Source organism: Tauraco erythrolophus, chromosome 8 (genome assembly GCF_009769465.1).
Source record: "Tauraco erythrolophus isolate bTauEry1 chromosome 8, bTauEry1.pri, whole genome shotgun sequence".
Taxonomy (NCBI): domain Eukaryota; kingdom Metazoa; phylum Chordata; class Aves; order Musophagiformes; family Musophagidae; genus Tauraco; species Tauraco erythrolophus.
In genome coordinates this window covers 7,073,020-7,089,563 of record NC_141472.1, presented here as the reverse complement: position 1 = coordinate 7,089,563, position 16,544 = coordinate 7,073,020, and the positions used below count along the sequence as shown (strand labels likewise).

At 52.2% G+C, this 16,544-nt stretch overlaps 1 protein-coding gene across 1 annotated transcript in view; it reads left to right on the top strand.

The window, feature by feature from the left end:
* Positions 1 to 6,622: 6,622 nt before the first annotated feature.
* SLX9 (SLX9 ribosome biogenesis factor) overlaps positions 6,623 to 16,544 on the top strand; it is a 64,705-nt gene continuing 54,783 nt past the window's right edge. Inside the window, exon 1 of the mRNA XM_086615762.1 lies at positions 6,623 to 6,731. The gene's annotated coding sequence lies outside the window, so the exon portion shown is untranslated. The remainder of the gene's footprint in view (positions 6,732 to 16,544) is intronic.

Sequence of the window (16,544 nt, the reverse complement as noted above, 5' to 3'; positions counted from 1 at the left end):
GGAAAGCTGGTGGGGCTTCCTGGCAGCGTTGGTGATTGCAGATCTGGGGAAGGAAATGCGCTTGAGTGAGACAAGCTGTTGTAATTTTTCCTTTTGTATTGCATAAGGCCCTTACTGGCTGCCCTTTTATCTTCAATTATTTCATTGGGTTTGTCAAACTGCTCTAAATCCAACTGGCAAACATTGAGGGAAGCAGGTGGGAGAGCTGAAGCCTCCTGAGCTCGAGCAGTGGGAGCAGAGCAGGAATACCATGGGTCCTTGTAGCCCGAAGCTGAAGCTTGCTGGCATGCTCCCAGTTCCTCTCAAGATGTTCCTCATGCTCTCTTGCAGCTTTGACCTTGAGTGGACATTCACAGAAAAGCACTGGCCCTAACAATTCCCAAGGGATGCTTAACATGTCCCCCGCCCCGGTCTCCAGCGTATCACTGCTTAGCCTGGTAGCTTGTTAGTTCTGGTTATTTACTACACATATTAGCCAATAAGTAGTTACTTTTATGCTGTGTCCATGCTTTCACAACCGCACACGGGACAAGACGTCCAAGCAGACGCCAGCCAGGGCTGGAGCAGGCAGCATCGAGATGCTGGTATACAACTTCTCCTGCTCGCTACTCCGCACAGCCGGCAAAATCCCGCTCCTTCAGTGTGGGTTTCACTTGCTTGAGATTTTAATCTTGATACTTTCTGGTTTGGGAACAACTTCCATTTTTTAGAGAATGTCTTTTTTTTTTTCGTTTCTACATTTCATTTCTGGCTTGCTGCTGTTTAAGCCTGCTGCGGGTGAAGGGGGTGGGCATCCTTTGGAGCCATGTATGTTCTTAGTCATAGCACGTATGGTATGGGGCCCAAGAAAGCTGGTTAATATTCCAGGATCGCCTCCTCCCAAGCTCAAGAGCATTGCATCCCAACAAAGAGGAATTCAAGCAGGAATGCCAGGAGGCCTGCATGGATGAACAAGGAGCTCCTGGAACAACTCAAACACAAAAAGGAAGCCTACGGAGTGTGGAAGTAAGGACAGGGAGCCTGGGCAAATACAGAGAAATTGTCCGAAGCAACCATGGATTGGGTTAGGAAAGCTAAAGCCCTGATAAGAGTTAATCTGGCCAGGGACATCAAGGGCAACAAGAAAAGCTTCTTATGTCAGTGATAAAAGGGGAACTAGGAAAATTGGACCTTCTCCAGAATGAAATGGGAGACCTGGTTACTCAGCATATGGAGAAGGCTGAGGTACGCCATGACTTTTCTGCCTCAGTCTCCACTGGCAAGAGCTCCAGCTGCACAGCCCAAGTCACAGAAGGCAAAGGCAGGGACTAGGAGAATGAAAGAACCGCCCACTGTAGGAGATCAGGTTCGAGACCATCTAAAGAACCTGAATGGGCACAAGTCCATGGGACTTGATGAGGTGCATTTGCGGGTCCTGAGGGAACTGGCAGATGAAGTTGCTAAGCTGCTGTCCATCATATTGAGAAGTTGTGGCAATCTGGTGAAGTTCCCACTGACTGGAAAAGGGGAAACATAGCCCCCATCTTTAAAAAGGGAAAAAAAAAAGAAGACCCAGGGAACTACAGGCCAGGCAGTCTCACCTCTGTGTCCAGCAAGATCATGGAGCAGATCCTCCTGCCACTATGCTACGGCACATGGAAAACGTGGAGGTGATTAGTGACAGCCAACATGGCTTCACTAAGGGCAAATCCTGCCTGACAAATTTGTTGGCCTTCTATAGTAGGGTAATAGAGTGGTGGATAAGGGAAGAGCAACTGACATCCTCTACCTGGACTTATCCAAAGCATTTGATACTGTCCCACACGATGTCCTTGTCTCTAAACTGGAAAGACATCGTTTTGATGGATGAACCACTCGGTGGATAAGGAATTGGCTGGATGGTCGCACTCAAAGAGTTGTCGTCAACGGTTCAATGTCCAAGTGGAGGCCAGTGACGAGTGGTGTTCCTCAGGGGTCAGTACTGGGGCCAGTGCTATTTAACATCTTTGTTGTGACATGGACAGTGGGATTGAGAGCACCCTCAACAAGTTTACAGATGACACCAAGCTGTGTGGTGTGGTGGACACGCTGGAGGGAAGGGATGCCATCCAGAGGGACCTCGACAGGCTGGAGAAGTGGGCCTATAAGAACCTCATGAAGTTCAACAAGGCTAAGTGCAAGGTCCTGCACGTGGGTCGGGGCAATCCCAAGCACAAGCACTGGCTGAGCAGAGAATGGATTGAGAGCAGCCCTGAGGAAAAGGACTTGGGAGTGCTGGTGGGTGAGAAGCTCAACATGAGCCGGCAATGTGCGCTGGCAGCCCAGAAAGCCAGCTGCATCCTGGGCTGCATCCAAAGCAGCATGGGCAGCAGGTCAAGGGAGGAGATTCTGCCCCTCTACTCTGCTCTCGTGAGACCCCCCCTACAGTGCGGCATTCAGCTCTGGAGTCCCCAACACAAGAAGGACATGGAGAGGCCAGAGTGAGTCGAGAGGAGACCCACACAGATGATCCGAGGGCTGGAGCACCTCTGCTATGAAGACAGCCTGAGAGAGTTGGGGCTGTTCAGCCTGGAGAAGAGAAGGCTCCGGGGTGATCTTATTGCAGCCTTCTAGTACCTGAAGGGGCTACAAGAAAGCCGGAGAGGGACTTTTTACAAGGGTATGTAGTGACACGACAAGGGGCAATGGCTTTAAACTGAAAGAGGGGAGATTTCGATTAGATGTAAGGAAGAAAATTTTACACTGAGAGTGGTGAGGCACTGAAACAGGTTGCCCAGAGAAGCTGTGGCTGCCCCATCCCTGGAAGTGTTCAAGGTCAGGTTGGATGAGGCTTTGAGCAGCCTGGTGTAGTGGAGGGTGTCCCTGCCCATGGCAGGGGAGTTGGAACTAGATGATCTTTGAGGTCTCTTCCAACCCAAACCATTCCATTATTCTGCGCTCCCCAATGCAGCCGTAAGCATTTTAAGCTGTTAACGTTCCTTTTTTTATTTTCTTTTAGCCATTTTACTTTTATTAGTTCCTCTTTTTAATTTTATTTTTATGAGAGTGGATTGTTTTTCCCCCTGCCACTGACTGTGGGACCCATTGTGGTTTTTGCGGGATGCTCTTTGGCAGCTGGAGTGGGGAGCAGGGCATCCAGCTGGGCACTCTCAGAGCGGCTGCTCCCAGAGTCGTTGACTTTGGCAATTAGCAATGTCTCTTTGGTGCTTTGCTCCTAAATGATGCTCATCCAGCCTACAGCAGGATGATGGACATTTTCCCAGTGTTATTTTCTATCCCTGACGGAAATTAAATCTTCCCTGGTGTGTCGCAGCCACTGCCATACGCTGGCTGAATGAGTGGCACTACGGGAACAGGGATTCAGGCTGGCTGTGGGACCTCCATCCTCTGATTTTTTTTTATTTTAAACCTTCTAGTATTTGTACAGGGGGATGCTTGGTTGTGAGCAGGTTCCTAAACCGGATGTGGCATCTTTCCAAGCAGGATCACCTTCCCAGGGACCTCTCCCTGTGTTTTCCCATGTCCTTGGTACCCACAAGGAGGGTCCCCAGCCACGCATGTGCGTGGCACGGCTTGCCATGCACTCGCACGCTGCCCACGCCGATCCACAGTCATCAGCCCCGTGGCTGGGTGGCACTGGCTGCTGCCCAGGAGATGAACTCATCAACGCCGGCCTTCCTGCGGGGAGCAGCTTGGCTTCTCCTGGCCTCGCTCCTCTCATCCTCGGGCACGTCCTTGGTCATTCGGCTGCAAGCCAGGGCCCAACAAGGGACCTGGTGAAAACGAAGAAGGAACTTCAGTCGGTGGAGAGAAGCATGCAGCGAGAAGTTTGCCGGTTACTGGTTTCACATTTGCCATTTTATTTTTTGTATTTTTTTTTAATAATTTTTTGAGGTTTCAAAAGAGCTACCCAGGGTAGCCCTGAGGCAAAAGTGGGGCTGCAGGTCCCTGAGGTGGCTCCCCAACATCAGGCCCTGGAAAACAGCTTAGAGGGGGACCGTGAGGACCGAGAAAGACCAGCTGGAAAGCAAAGGCACGTTAGCCACAGAGCACCCGTTGGGGCTTTATAAGAGGAAACCATCATAGCTCCCAAGGCTGGAGCTTTTATTCCCCTGGGTTGCATCCGTGTGGACATGCAGCTGGGGCTGAGGTGGGTTGGTTGGGATCTCTACCCGGGTCCAGGACTGCTGTCAAACACGCGCTCCAGCTCCACAGGGGCTTGTCAGGTATTTTCTATGGAAATAATTTCTGGCAGGGAGTTTGAGAGTTCAGTTTTCTGGCCTACTGTGGCATCTTGGTCTCTGGCTAGTGCTACTGAGAGGCCTCAGCTCTCCCAGGGGCTTGCACTGTGTTGCAGCCTCCAGGTTTAACCACAGCACACTGAAGGAAACACCCTCTGCGTGTTCCCCGGAGCCCCTTCGGCAGGCTGCCTGCCCAAGGGCCAGCCTGAAGCCCACCAAAACGACCGGCGGCAGAACAATGGCGTTTACGACGCCAACATTACGCTCCAGAGTTAACAGTCTTGGAGGAAGCTGCTGCGAAAGTGCTTCCTGGGCTCTGCCCGTCGCAGGGGGGCTCCCAGGCGGCCCCGACTCCTCCAGGGCCGCTGCTCCCCGGTGGCAGCCGTCCCCCGTGGCAGCCGGCAAGGCCCGCCCGGGCAGGGGCGGCCCCGAGACGCGAGAGGCGCGGCACCTGCCGGCCCGCCCTCTTCCGCCCCGCTCCGCCGCGCCGCCCGCCATGGTGGGGAAGGCCAAGCGCCCCCGGCTGCACCGCGCCGCCCCCGCCCTGGCCCGCCCGGGATCCGCCGCCGCTCCCCGAACCCGGCCCCGGCGCGGGGCGGCTGGACCACGGCGGCCGCCAAGGTAGCGCGGGGCGGCGGGGAGCGGGGCGGGGCGGGGCACGCGGGGCGGGCGGGTCACGTGGGGCGGGCGGGGTCACGTGGGGCGGGCGGGGAGCGGAGCGGGGCGGGGCACGTGGGGTGGGCGGGGTCACGTGGGGCGGGGCGGGGAGCGGAGCGGGGCGGGGCACGTGGGGAGGGCGGGGTCACGTGGGGCGGGCCGGTGTCACGTGGGGTGGGGCGGGGTCACGTGGGGCGGGCGGGGCGCGGAGCTGGGCGGGGCACGTGGGGCGGGCCGGTGTCACGTGGGGCGGGCGGTGGCAGTTCCGGGCCCGTGAGGCGCCGGCCCGCAGGCGGCCGGTGGTGGCGGCGGCCCGGCGGCCCCGTGCCTGCCCCGCCCAGCGGAAAGGGTCGGCGCTCGGCCCCTGCGCGGTCCCAGCACCGCGGTGTCTCCAGCTTCCGTGGTGCCGCGGAGCCCCACGCGGGGGCCGTCACGGGGTGTTACCGGAGCGCCGGGTGTGGCTCCGGGCGGTGTCTGTGTCACACCCTGGTCCTGGACATGGCCAAGCGCTGGTGGGGGCTGACAGGGTCTGAGCGGGGCAGGAGATGGAGTGAAAGTGTTGCCCGAAGGCTGGTCCCTTCTTGCTTATGTCACGTTACATCACGTCACGTCAAGTCGTGGTCTGACGTAACTGCCCTGTTGTGACCTTGATGCAGTTTGTGTGGCTGTGACCCTGCTGCGAGACTTTGCTGGGCGGCTGCCGCCCGTCTCTCGGGCTGCTTATTGGTGGTGGGCGCGTGGCAGTGAGGGCACAGGCAGCAGAGCAGGCAGGGAGCGGCACGAGGTCCTGCCTGGGCACTGCGGTAGTCCTGGCATGCTGCTGTGGTGGGGGCTGTTGGTGTTCTGCCATCGCTAGAGCACCCCCAGGCCTTTGGCATGCAGAGGCTGCCTGGCTGTTTTGCAGTGGCTGCCTTCCATGCCAGGTTAGGGTGGATAGAGACGAGCTCTCAGTTTACACACAGTCATTTGGGAGATTCAGACTGTGTTTCACCAGCTGTGGTGTTAATACGCAGCTCGGGTTAAAGCTGGGTGCCTCCCCCGACCCCCTTGCAGCAAGGCCACAGACCGGCAGTAAATGGTTTTTGTGCACCCAGAGCTTTCCTTGTGAGGACAGGGGAATAGGCTGTGCCATCTACAGCTGGTTTTGTACCACTCTGAAGTTATGCGTGGGTGCTGGGAGATACTGCTGGCTGAAATAATAAATTGTTCTAAGCCAACTGGAAAAGCTCCTGCAAAGCTTAGGACCTGGGGAGGTATTGCGTGCTTAAAGAAGCTAGATGCTGAAGATTTGGCAAGTTGCTAGTAGTCACTGAGTCTCCTTAATGTCTATTGATTTAGGATTTAGGCCTCTAATCTGCTCATTTGTTGCTCGTCTATATTGTTATGTATTTATGTAGCTGTAATAAATCTGGCTTTTCCTAAGGGTGCTGTTCACAGCTCCCCTAGGAGTAACACCTGAATTCACTTGCGTGAGGTGAGGTTGAGTTCAGGTGGAAGTCTGTTAGGAATAGAACAGTCCAAAACATGACTTTGTGAAACTTCCTTCTGAGTGGAAGAGCCTGGAGGGACCAGGCCAGTGGGGTGACTTACCTATCCCCACCTGCTCAGGAGAGGCACCTACATGCTGCCACTGGAGCATGTACCCCACTCCTGTCTGGATGGTGCTGGGTTTAATTATTTTTTTTAATGATTGTTGCCTAGTGTTATTTGTTCTGACTCCAGCTTAATGTTTCCTTTTGGGTAAGGACTGGGACTTCTCATCTTCTGGTGTCTTTTCCGGGCTGAAGATTGACCCTGATTCTCTAGTAAAGAAGCTCGACTTGGACTCCAGAAGCATCATTTCCTCCAGAACAGGTTTGTTGTTGTGTTTTGAATGAATACCATTGTGAGCAAAGAAACTGGGGACTGTATTTGCGATTGCTGTCAGAACAAGCCCGGGAGAACTGAACCCGAACGCAGCTTCCGGTGTTCCTGCAGGGGCTTTTAAAAGTGGTTTCTGTTTGGGGTCAGAGGAGGCAGAGGGGCATGTTATGTGCTTAGTCCTCCCTAGGTGGGGAACTAGCTTCAGGCTACCTGATGGCTGCTGGGCTGTGGTGGACAGCTGGGGGCCCCCACCTCTGGGATCTCCTCATGCAGCCAAAGGCTCCTGGCCCTCAGGGGCTGGGGAGACAGCAGAGCCCAGGCTGTGACTGGATTTCCAGGCTTCCTCTGCAGCTGCTTTTGCCTCACCAGCAGCTGCCATCCATACCCCAGTGTTTTGTCGGCAAGTTGCTTGTGCGTCAACAGTGCTTCACCCACGGCAGCCTGATTGCAGGCGGTTCTCTGCTCCTGTCCTTGGATGTTGCTAGGTCCCTGGCTCAGGGCAGGAGAGTCCAGCTCACCAGGGAGTACCGGGAGTGAGAGTAGGAACAGGAGGAGGCGACAGATGCTTTTGTTTTCTCGTCCCACAACAAGGAAATGCTCCCTCTGGCAGGCAGAGCTTTGTGTCTGAAACTGGATTTCACCTCTCTAGATGGAAACTGATGGCACAGCAGTCTGTCCTGGTGCAGAAGATGCGTGTGACTCCCAAATACCTTGTTTGCAAACTAAATTAATTTCTTCTCTCCACAGAGATTAATACTGCTACAGTGACTTTGTTTTCATGTCCAGGGCTTCAGACAAACCCAGTAACCACCCAAGGGCTAGTGGTTACTGGAGCAGTGGTCAGCTCTAGCAGCTGTAGCCCATCAGTCACATTGGATCACCGTGAGAGAATGGGGAGGTTGTGTGAGGAGATGCTTGCTGGAGATGCCTGCCCTCTGCACAGAAGCCTTTGTGTAATGTGTTGTTTTCAAAACGCTGAGCTCATTGTTCGTAACTTGCCTGGGAAAAGGACGTGTGTGCATATGTGTGTGAACACGGCCATCTCTTTAATTAAATTAGAAAGCACGTTGTTGGAGGCTGACAGCCTGCAGTCCTAGTCTCTCGTTGCAGGCTGCAGCTGTACATGTCTGGTTTATAAATAGACCTGTGCTGCTGGTCCCTGTGCAGTGCTGATGATGCAGATGTGCGTTGCCTGGCTATGTTTAACCCTCTCTTGAGGCTGTGTGCCGGCTTCCTGCAGACAGTGCTGCTGACCTCAATGCTTTGTGCTCCCTCGCACTTTCCAGATGATCAGCTAAAAACAGTTGTTCATTCGGGGGCTCAAAACTGCAATTCAACGAGGCAAAAAGTGATTTTTTTTTCTTTTTAAATCTTCCCAAGCGCCTGTGTGCTTTCTTCTTATATCACTCTGGAACCATGTGGAGGCTTTTTCATTATGGAAATCAATTCATTTTTTTGTGTTAATTCAGTGAACTGTAAATGGGCTGAATATACAATGGCAGACACCCTGGAGTTAGAAAAGAGATTCTAGGCAGACATGCTTTGTCTCCTGGGATCTCTGGTCAGCTGAGAGCCTGTTCAGCAGGAAATTCAACTTGACTCCAACCCTCCCCCCCTTCCTCCCATCCCCCTTTAGCTCTGCACAGCACGGGAGGGTAGGATTCTCCTGCACATTGTTATTTTAAGATTAATAGCAATACAAAAAGGTGTTTCTCTCCTACTTGCTTTTCAAGCTTTGAGAAGGTCAAGTTGGCAGACCGTAGGTAGGCTTACTCTATCTCCCGTGCTTTTCGCAGCTGCGGATTTTTTCCTGTCAAGAATGCTATGTGGTGTATTTATCCTTCCTGGTGTGTTCATGCATGAGTGCTGTGCCTCACATTACCTAAGATTGCTTTATGTTATCTAAGATTGCTGGTATCTCTGTTTCTTGTGTTACAATCTGGCCTTGCGCTGTGACACTGCAGGGACAGCCAGAGGCTTGCAGGGCATGAGCAGAACAAGGAAGTGGTTGTTACAGGGCTTGGACCTGGCAGGAAACACTTTACTGGGTTACCAAGCCCAGCTGGCAGCTACGGGTTTTAGCTCTGTTATCTCTTTCCCTTAGACCCTGCATCACTCTGCTTTTGGAGGCGTAGTTCCCAGAAAGCCAGCATCTCACTCCATGGCTGTGCTTCCATGGCTTTGCAGCTTGGTCAAAGGTATCTGGGTAAAACATTTGACCTTCCTACTGGTATCCTGCCTCTGTGCCTTTCTCCACTTGGGCTTTCATGTTTTGGCTTTATACTTGCACTGGAAGACCCCACTTTTGTCGTGAAAGAGCCCGAGCACCAAATTTGTGTGAGCTGGAGTGCTCTCCACTGATCCTGAAGCTGTCAGAAGTGGAGCTGGCCGGGAAGGATATGTGGGGTTGAGAGATTGCTTGTTGCTGGAAAAGTAAGGAAGAAGAGGGGGTGACGGTGGCTCGTGGCCCCCCCTGTCAGCACACCCCTTCACTGTTTAAGAGAGGATAGTGGCTGGCTGGATCAGCAGAAAAGACCTGGAAAGCCTGGTCTCCTCAGAGCATGGTGCAGGGACAGTAGTTGCTCCTGAACCAGTTTGAGGTGATGGTGCAGGGTTAAGAGCCAGCCAGGCCTGCTCTTGTGGGGCTTCCTGGAAGACTTGGAGGGTTGTGGAGCTCCCTTTCCTCTCTGTCTTGTCTTCTTGTCCTCCTCGAACCAGGATGAGTAGGTAACTATGATGGTGCATCTTTAGCTGGCTACTTCTCTTGGGTTCCTTGGCCTCCCTCTCTGCCTTCTATGCCTAGGATGTACTTTCTGGCTCCCCACTTTCTGTCCATCCTCTGCCTATTTGACAGAATGTGATGGTTTGATGGGGGGGTGTTCTGGTGGCAGGGGAGGGGATTTGCTCCCTGTGCCACCAGATCTGAGTCCCATCCCCCCCCCCCGGGGGAGTTGAGCCAAATTGGCGCCTCTGCGAATTGCCCTATTTAAGTTGGGACAAAGGGGCGGGAAAGGGGCTTTTTGCTCAGGAGCAGGAGAGGGGAGGAGGGCGCTGCCCTCGCTCCCGGCTCCCGGCCGGGCGACTGCTGGGCCCGGGCCGGCGCCATGTGCTCAAGATGGCGCCGGGGGAGCCGCATGGGGGGGGCTCGAGAAGCGCCCCGCTCCCGGGGTGCCCGCCGGGCCGAGCTCCTCTAGAGGAGATTAAGATCTAAGAGAAAACAACCACAACGACCAGGTCAGTTAAGGATGGAGCAGGAGGAGGTGTGCTGGAGCTGAGGCTTCCCTTGCAAATCGGTGTGAGATGGCAGGCGGCCCCCTGCAGCCAGGGTGTACTCGGCGGAGCAGAGACCCACTCGTGGCCTGTGGAGAAACCCACGTCGGGGAAGAGATGCCTGAGCCCAGGAGAGGTCGTGGAGCAGGGGATGCGCGACCAGGTACTGTTGATAATGGGGCATGGAAATGCACGACGAGGTCGTGGAGGCATCTGGAATCCATGGGGACGGCCCACGTCGACGCGAGTGGCAGCAGCTCCCTAAGGGGCCGAGACTGGTAAAGCCCGAACTGGTGCGATCCATGGGGAAGGATTGCAATCCTGCAGGCAGGACTCACGTTGGAAAAGTTTGGGGACTTTTTTCTTCATGAGTAGGGGATCCACTGAATCAAGGGAAAAATGGTGTAAAGACTCCTTCTCCTTTGAGAAAGGAGAGGCAGTTAACAACATGGATGAACTGACCTGCACTCCCCATTCCCTGTCCCCCTGCGCCGCCGGGGAGGGAGGTTGAGCCAGAAACGAAAGGAAACGGGGTGGGGAGGTGTTGTTTTAAGATCTGGCCTTGTTTTTCTCTTTTCTCCTCTCAAGTAACCGGTTTCGTTCCCTTGTGTCTCTTGTTTAGTAACTGTTAATAAATTGTTTTGTTTTATGAAGAAAGCCTGAGTCATGTTTTGCCCGGGACCATGTTTGGTGGGTGCTCCCTTTCGGTTCTTGTCTCGACCCTCAGTCCAAAAACCACGACACATGCTTGTGTGGTTCCTTCCTCTTTCCCATGTGCCTTTGGCACTCAGGGCAGCTTTTGCAGAAGTTCTTTACCTTTGTCCAGCTGTGAAGGTGTCTGTGCTCGTGATAAATATTCTGCTTCATTTTCTCTGGAGAAGATGAGGTGTCTTTTGCTTCCTGTTATCTTTTTATTCCAACAACAGAAGTTTAGAGAGGTAAATGAGGACTGTTAGTCCAGCAGCTGGAGTGTTTCATTCCACTATCTGTGCCCTGCCATATCCCAGTTCTACTGAATGCCTTAGATTTGGGAGGTGGTGGAGAGCTGAAGAAGCAAGCTGCAAAGAAAGGCAAGTCCTTCTTTGAAAGCCTCAGATACTGTTAGCGTTGTGGGTTAACATCTGTAGTAAGGATCATCTCTTCCAGCCTGGTCTGGACAGGTTTTTTTCTCAGGGTTTGTGTTCAGCTTTGTTGTCAAAGAGGATGACTGCCTTCTCATGTTCCTAAGGCAGGTTTCAAGGTGCCCTGTCTTCATTCAAAGCAGCCTGCAGAAGGATGGGAGCATGGGGAGATGTGTAAGCGTGCGTGAAGGGGAGAGACTGCCTGAACTGTGGGACTCTTAACAAAGACAGTCAGGGCAGCTTGAGCAGGAGGCAGAGAGGTGACATTTTAAATCCACTGAATGATTTGCAGTACCTGTAAAATCAGCTGATAGTGACAAATGAACAGTATCCCTTGTGTACTGAATTTTTGAACTGTGCTCACTCCACAGGTCTGGTCTCTTCCAGTTAAAATCTAGTCTGAGGCAGAGCTTGGAATTGGGTAAGATTTTAGAAGGTGTCAGCTCGGAGCTCAACAGAGGTCAAAAAAGTAGGGAAGTAGGAGGAAAAGATAATGACCTGGAGACCATTGTTATGCTCCATAAATAAATCCATGGTACATGCAGCTATTGATGCTCTGTGTGGCCCTGGTCAGCTCATCCCAAAAAACATGTAGCAGAGCCAGCAGAGATTCAGAGAAGGGCAGCAAGGTTGCCTCAGAGGCCTGAGATGCCCCTTTAGTTGTTCCTAAAGTAAATCCTTGGGCTCTTCAGCTGGGGAAAGGCAGTGAGGCAGGGTGTGCTGAAGCTACATGGTGAGGGAGAGTGGATGCAGCTGTCTGCTGTCTTTTCTACTACAAACCTGGAAGAAGCAATGGCAGTAGGAGAGGGTAGACATGCACCCAAGCAAGACATTTTTGTCTCACATGGTGAATTCAGCCTGGCCTCCCTGCCTGGGCGTTTTGTGAGTGCTGGATACTTCTGTGGGTTCAGAAAGGGTCTGCACATATTGATGGAGGGGGCTGTCAGGGCTCCTTAATGCAAGGACTCGTCTGGTTTGGGATCCGTGGGTGGAGCATGGTGGTTCTGCTCCTTCTGGGTCTTGAGTGGAAACAGGGAAGAATATCAAGGCCTGGAAATGGCTTGTAGTGTTGCAACAGGAATGGAGACAGGCTCCCCCTGCCCCCAGGTGGTAGTCCTAAATCCAGCGAGATCTCCATGTGCAGCGCAGAGAGGCAGTGAGGGGGGCTATGCGGTGGCTCAGGCCATCTGGATGTCCAGGGAGGGGACACAGGCTGCCACCAGGGCAGTGTGGGACAGCTGGGGCAAGAGGGGGGCCTGGACTGTGGCCATGGGCCGGTGTGATGTGCTGGGTGCTGACAGAACAACAGCAGAGCGTGGTTACTTCCATGGGAAGAAAAGCTGCAACTGGCAGCCCTGCTTTGATGTGCAGGATGCAATCCTGTAGGAAACTGAGCCACCGTGGTGCTGGGGCTCGGGGACTATTGCCTGTAGCCACCAATGAGACAGGAGACATCTCCCTCTATACTTTTCCCCCCCTTAGTTTTCCTCCGTTTGTTAAGCGACCAGCTTTTGCTGCTCTTTTAGCTGTGATTACTCTGAGAGAACAGGGAGGAGCATGATACTTAAGTTGGAAGTTCAGCATCTATAGCAGGGTTAGCATCTTGGTTAACACGAGTGGTTGTGTGTGCTGGGGCTGAAAGGGGGTGGAATGAAGCCCCTTGTTTTGGGAGGATAAACTTGTGGTGTGGTTCTTTCCAACTGAAGGCCTCGTTTTTCTGAGGATTTCTGAGGATTCCTGGTGCATCTGGTAGAGGCAGGGTGCCCTGTCCAAGCATCTGCTACTCTCATGGTGATGGTCTCGTCGCTTCCCTTGGATGCAAGGCTAATCCCGTGTGCTTGTTGTATCAGCTTAGGCTGTTCTGGCACCAGTAATTCTTGCGGCATGAGAAGGAAAGGGAGGAACTGTAAAAAAATTTGTCACCAAAGTGGAATTCACTTTAGGCGAGTCTTGCATGTGTGATGGTAGAAAGCCAGTGGTCTAAAATGGAAAGTATTTTACACAGGGAGCTCAGAGCCGTGTCATACTGTGAAGCAGACCTGCTGCAACTACTTTTCTCCTGCTCTGCTTCTTGTCTTGAATTGTTAGCTCAGCTTAACATCAGATTCCAGACGATTTCGACATGCTCATAGGTAACAAAAGCCAGCAACATCACTGTGAACACTGGAGTGAAGTCCACGAGTTATTTACTTGCTGACTGATTGCTCCTATCAGTGTAGTTTACTTAGCTGCTGACGTAATGGTAAATCAAATGCTTTGCCGTGATCTCATCCATGCAAGGACCTCTGTTACTCGTGCGAGTGAATAAGTCTCATCTGGGTGAGCCTCTGTGGCGTGGAAATTGAGTGTTTCCAGCTAAGGCAGAAGTCATGGACTGTCGCATGGGAAGGGGTTTTGGCTTTAGCTTTGCTTCCTCAGGGTTTGCTCCTGGAAGCAAGGGCCTCTTCAAGCCCGACTCTGGCAAACCAGTTGCCTGTCTCTTTTTTTGAAGTGAATGATAAACCAGTTGTGGAAATGATAGGAACAACTGGACTGGCAGCTTCCTGCTTTATTTCAGCTTCTCCAGAATGGAACTGTGACAAGATGTGTTGTTTGAGAAAGCAAGTGCAACAACAGCAAGTGCTACCACTTTGGAATTGCTTGCAGAACCTTAGCTTGTCACCTTGATTTCTGACGTTGTGGCAAGAATACTTTTCCTGCAAATTGCTCTAACTCCTCCTGTGCCACTGGTGAGCCAGGAAAATGTGAAACGTGGATTAAAACCATTTTCTGCCTCTGGTCGTGGACCAGTTAAGGATCCTTAAGGTCTACCAGAGGGTAGATTTAGATTGGGCATAAAGAAGACCTTTTTTTTTTACCATGAGGATGGTGAGACACTGGAACAGGCTGCCCAGAGAAGCTGTGGATGCCCCATCCCTGGAAGTGTTCAAGGCCTGGTTGGATGAGGCTTTGACAACCTGATCTAGTGAAAGATGAAATGGGAGTTGGACTAGATGATCTCTGAAGGTCTCTTCCAACCCAAACCGCTCTGCAAGTCTATGATTGTGTACTGAGGTGGGGGCACAGAGTGATATAGGACATTAGCCTAAACAGACGTTGTGCTGGGCCTTGCTGGTGCTGAAGCCTGGATGTGCACAACGTGGTGCAGAGCTGTAGGGGAGGGATGTGTGCTGTAGTATCTCTGGCTGTCCTTTGTATCTTGAGATCTTGCGTCCTCTGATGACCAAGACTGTCTTGCAGCATGGGTTTGCTCTGTCAGTGGCATAGACGGGAGCAGAGGAGCAAAATTACTGAGTATCTGACAAAGAAGGAATTCTCTTTTTTCCTAACTTAATGAGCATGTACAGGTTAACCGGGTGATCAGGCCCAGTCAACATGGGTTTATGAAAGGCAGGTCTTGCCAATCAAACCTGATCCCCTTCTATGATGGGGTGTCCTGCTTGGTTGATGAGGGAAGGGCTGTGGATGTAGTTTTCCTTGACCTCAGAAAAGCCTTTGATACAGTTTCTCATAGTGTTCTGGTTGAGAAACTGGTAACTGCTGGCCTGGATAGGCAACACCCTCCTTTGGGTTAAAACTGGCTGGATGGCCGGGCCCAAAGAGTGGTGGTAAATGGGGCTAAATCCGGCTGGAGGCCGGTCACCAGTGGGGTTCCCCAGGGCTCGGTGCTGGGTCCGGTTCTGTTTAACATCTTTATCAATGACCTGGATGAGGGAATTGAATGTACCCTCAGTAAGTTTGCAGATGACACCAAGCTGGGAGGCTGTGTCCATCTGCTCGAGGGTAGGGAGGCCCTTCAGAGGGATTTGAACAGACTGAATAGTTGGGCTGAGGCCAATGGCATGAGCTTTAACAAGGCCAAGTGCAGAGTCCTTCACTTGGGGTGTAAAAACCCCAAGCATCGCTATAGGCTCAGGGAAGAGTGGCTGGAGAGCTGCCTGGCGGAGAAGGACCTGGGGGTGTTGGTTGACTATCGGCTTGATATGAGCCAGCAGTGTGCCCAGGTGGCCAAAAAGGCCAATGGGATACTGGCATGTATCAAGAATAGTGTGACCAGCAGGAACAGGGAAGTGATCCTGCCCCTGTACTTGGCACTGGTGAGGCCACACCTGGAATATTGTGTCCAGTTTTGGGCCCCTCGCTTTAAGAGAGATATTGAGCTCCTGGAGCGGGTCCAGAGAAGGGCGACTAAACTGGTCAAGGGTCTGGAAAATAAAACTTATGGGGAGCGGCGGAGGGAGTTGGGGCTGTTTATCCTGGAGAAGAGGAGGCTGAGGGGAGACCTGATTACAGCCTACAAATACTTGAGAAGGGATGGTGGGGAGGTGGGGGAAGGGCTCTTTACATTAGTGTTGGGCGATAGAACAAGAGGAAATGGGTATAAGCTTAGTCAGGGGAGGTTCAGGTTGGATGTTAGAAAGTATTTCTTCTCTGAAAGGGTTGTCAGCCACTGGAATAGGCTGCCCAGGGAGGTGGTTGAGTCCCCATCCCTGTATGTGTTTAAGAAAAGGGTGGATGAACTACTTAAGGATATGGTTTAATGGGAGATTAGGGACGGTTGGACTAGGATGATCTCTAAGGTCTTTTCCAACCTAGAAATCTATGAAATCTATGAAATTCTCGTGAAGAAATGTGGAGAGAATAAAATCAGACCAAGCAGGACCCTGACAGCTTGGCATTGCAGGCTGCGTACAGCCTTGCTTTTCCCCTTCCTATGATACTCTGGGAGTTCCTTTTGTTACCAGACCTCCCTCTGCAGTGTCACTGGACTATGACCTTCTGGTTTGCACCTCAGCTTCTGCTGCGATGTTCAGATTTGCTGTGTCTGTAGCGTATCTGCTTCCTCCTCCTTGGGCTCAGAAGCCACTTGTCCAATTCTGTTCTCCTTTTGTAGCCTCAAAGGAGAAGCAGAAAAGCGGCAGTTGCTTGGCGTTGTGGTCCTGCCGTGGGACTGTGCACTAACTTAATGTGGTGTGATTCGCTTTCCTTGTTTTGTTTTGTTTTTTTTTTAAATGGGTGATGTGCTAGAATCTGTGTCAGACCTCTCCTTTTCCAGCTTCACTGTCGCTGCACTGTCTGGACTCACTATTACCACTGCAGTGGATCTGCTGTTGTGTTGCTTGCAAAATTGCAGCCAGTCCCTTGTTATTCTTCAGGAGCTCTGACAGGATGCAAATCTTTGTGTCCCATGATTTATTCCTATGTGTTTGTTGGATTTCTGCTTGTTTATGGGCTTTAAACGTTATGGCTTGTCCTCTTCTGTCTTCACTCCAATGATGTTTCTTCATGAAATGCTGCTGTGCGAATCCTAGAGTTGTGCTGTTGGTAGGAGCAGGTTGCTTCTGCTGGGAGTGTCTGGACTCATGAGGTTTCCAGTTTGTTTTGTTTGGTTGGTTTTTTTTTTAATTATTTT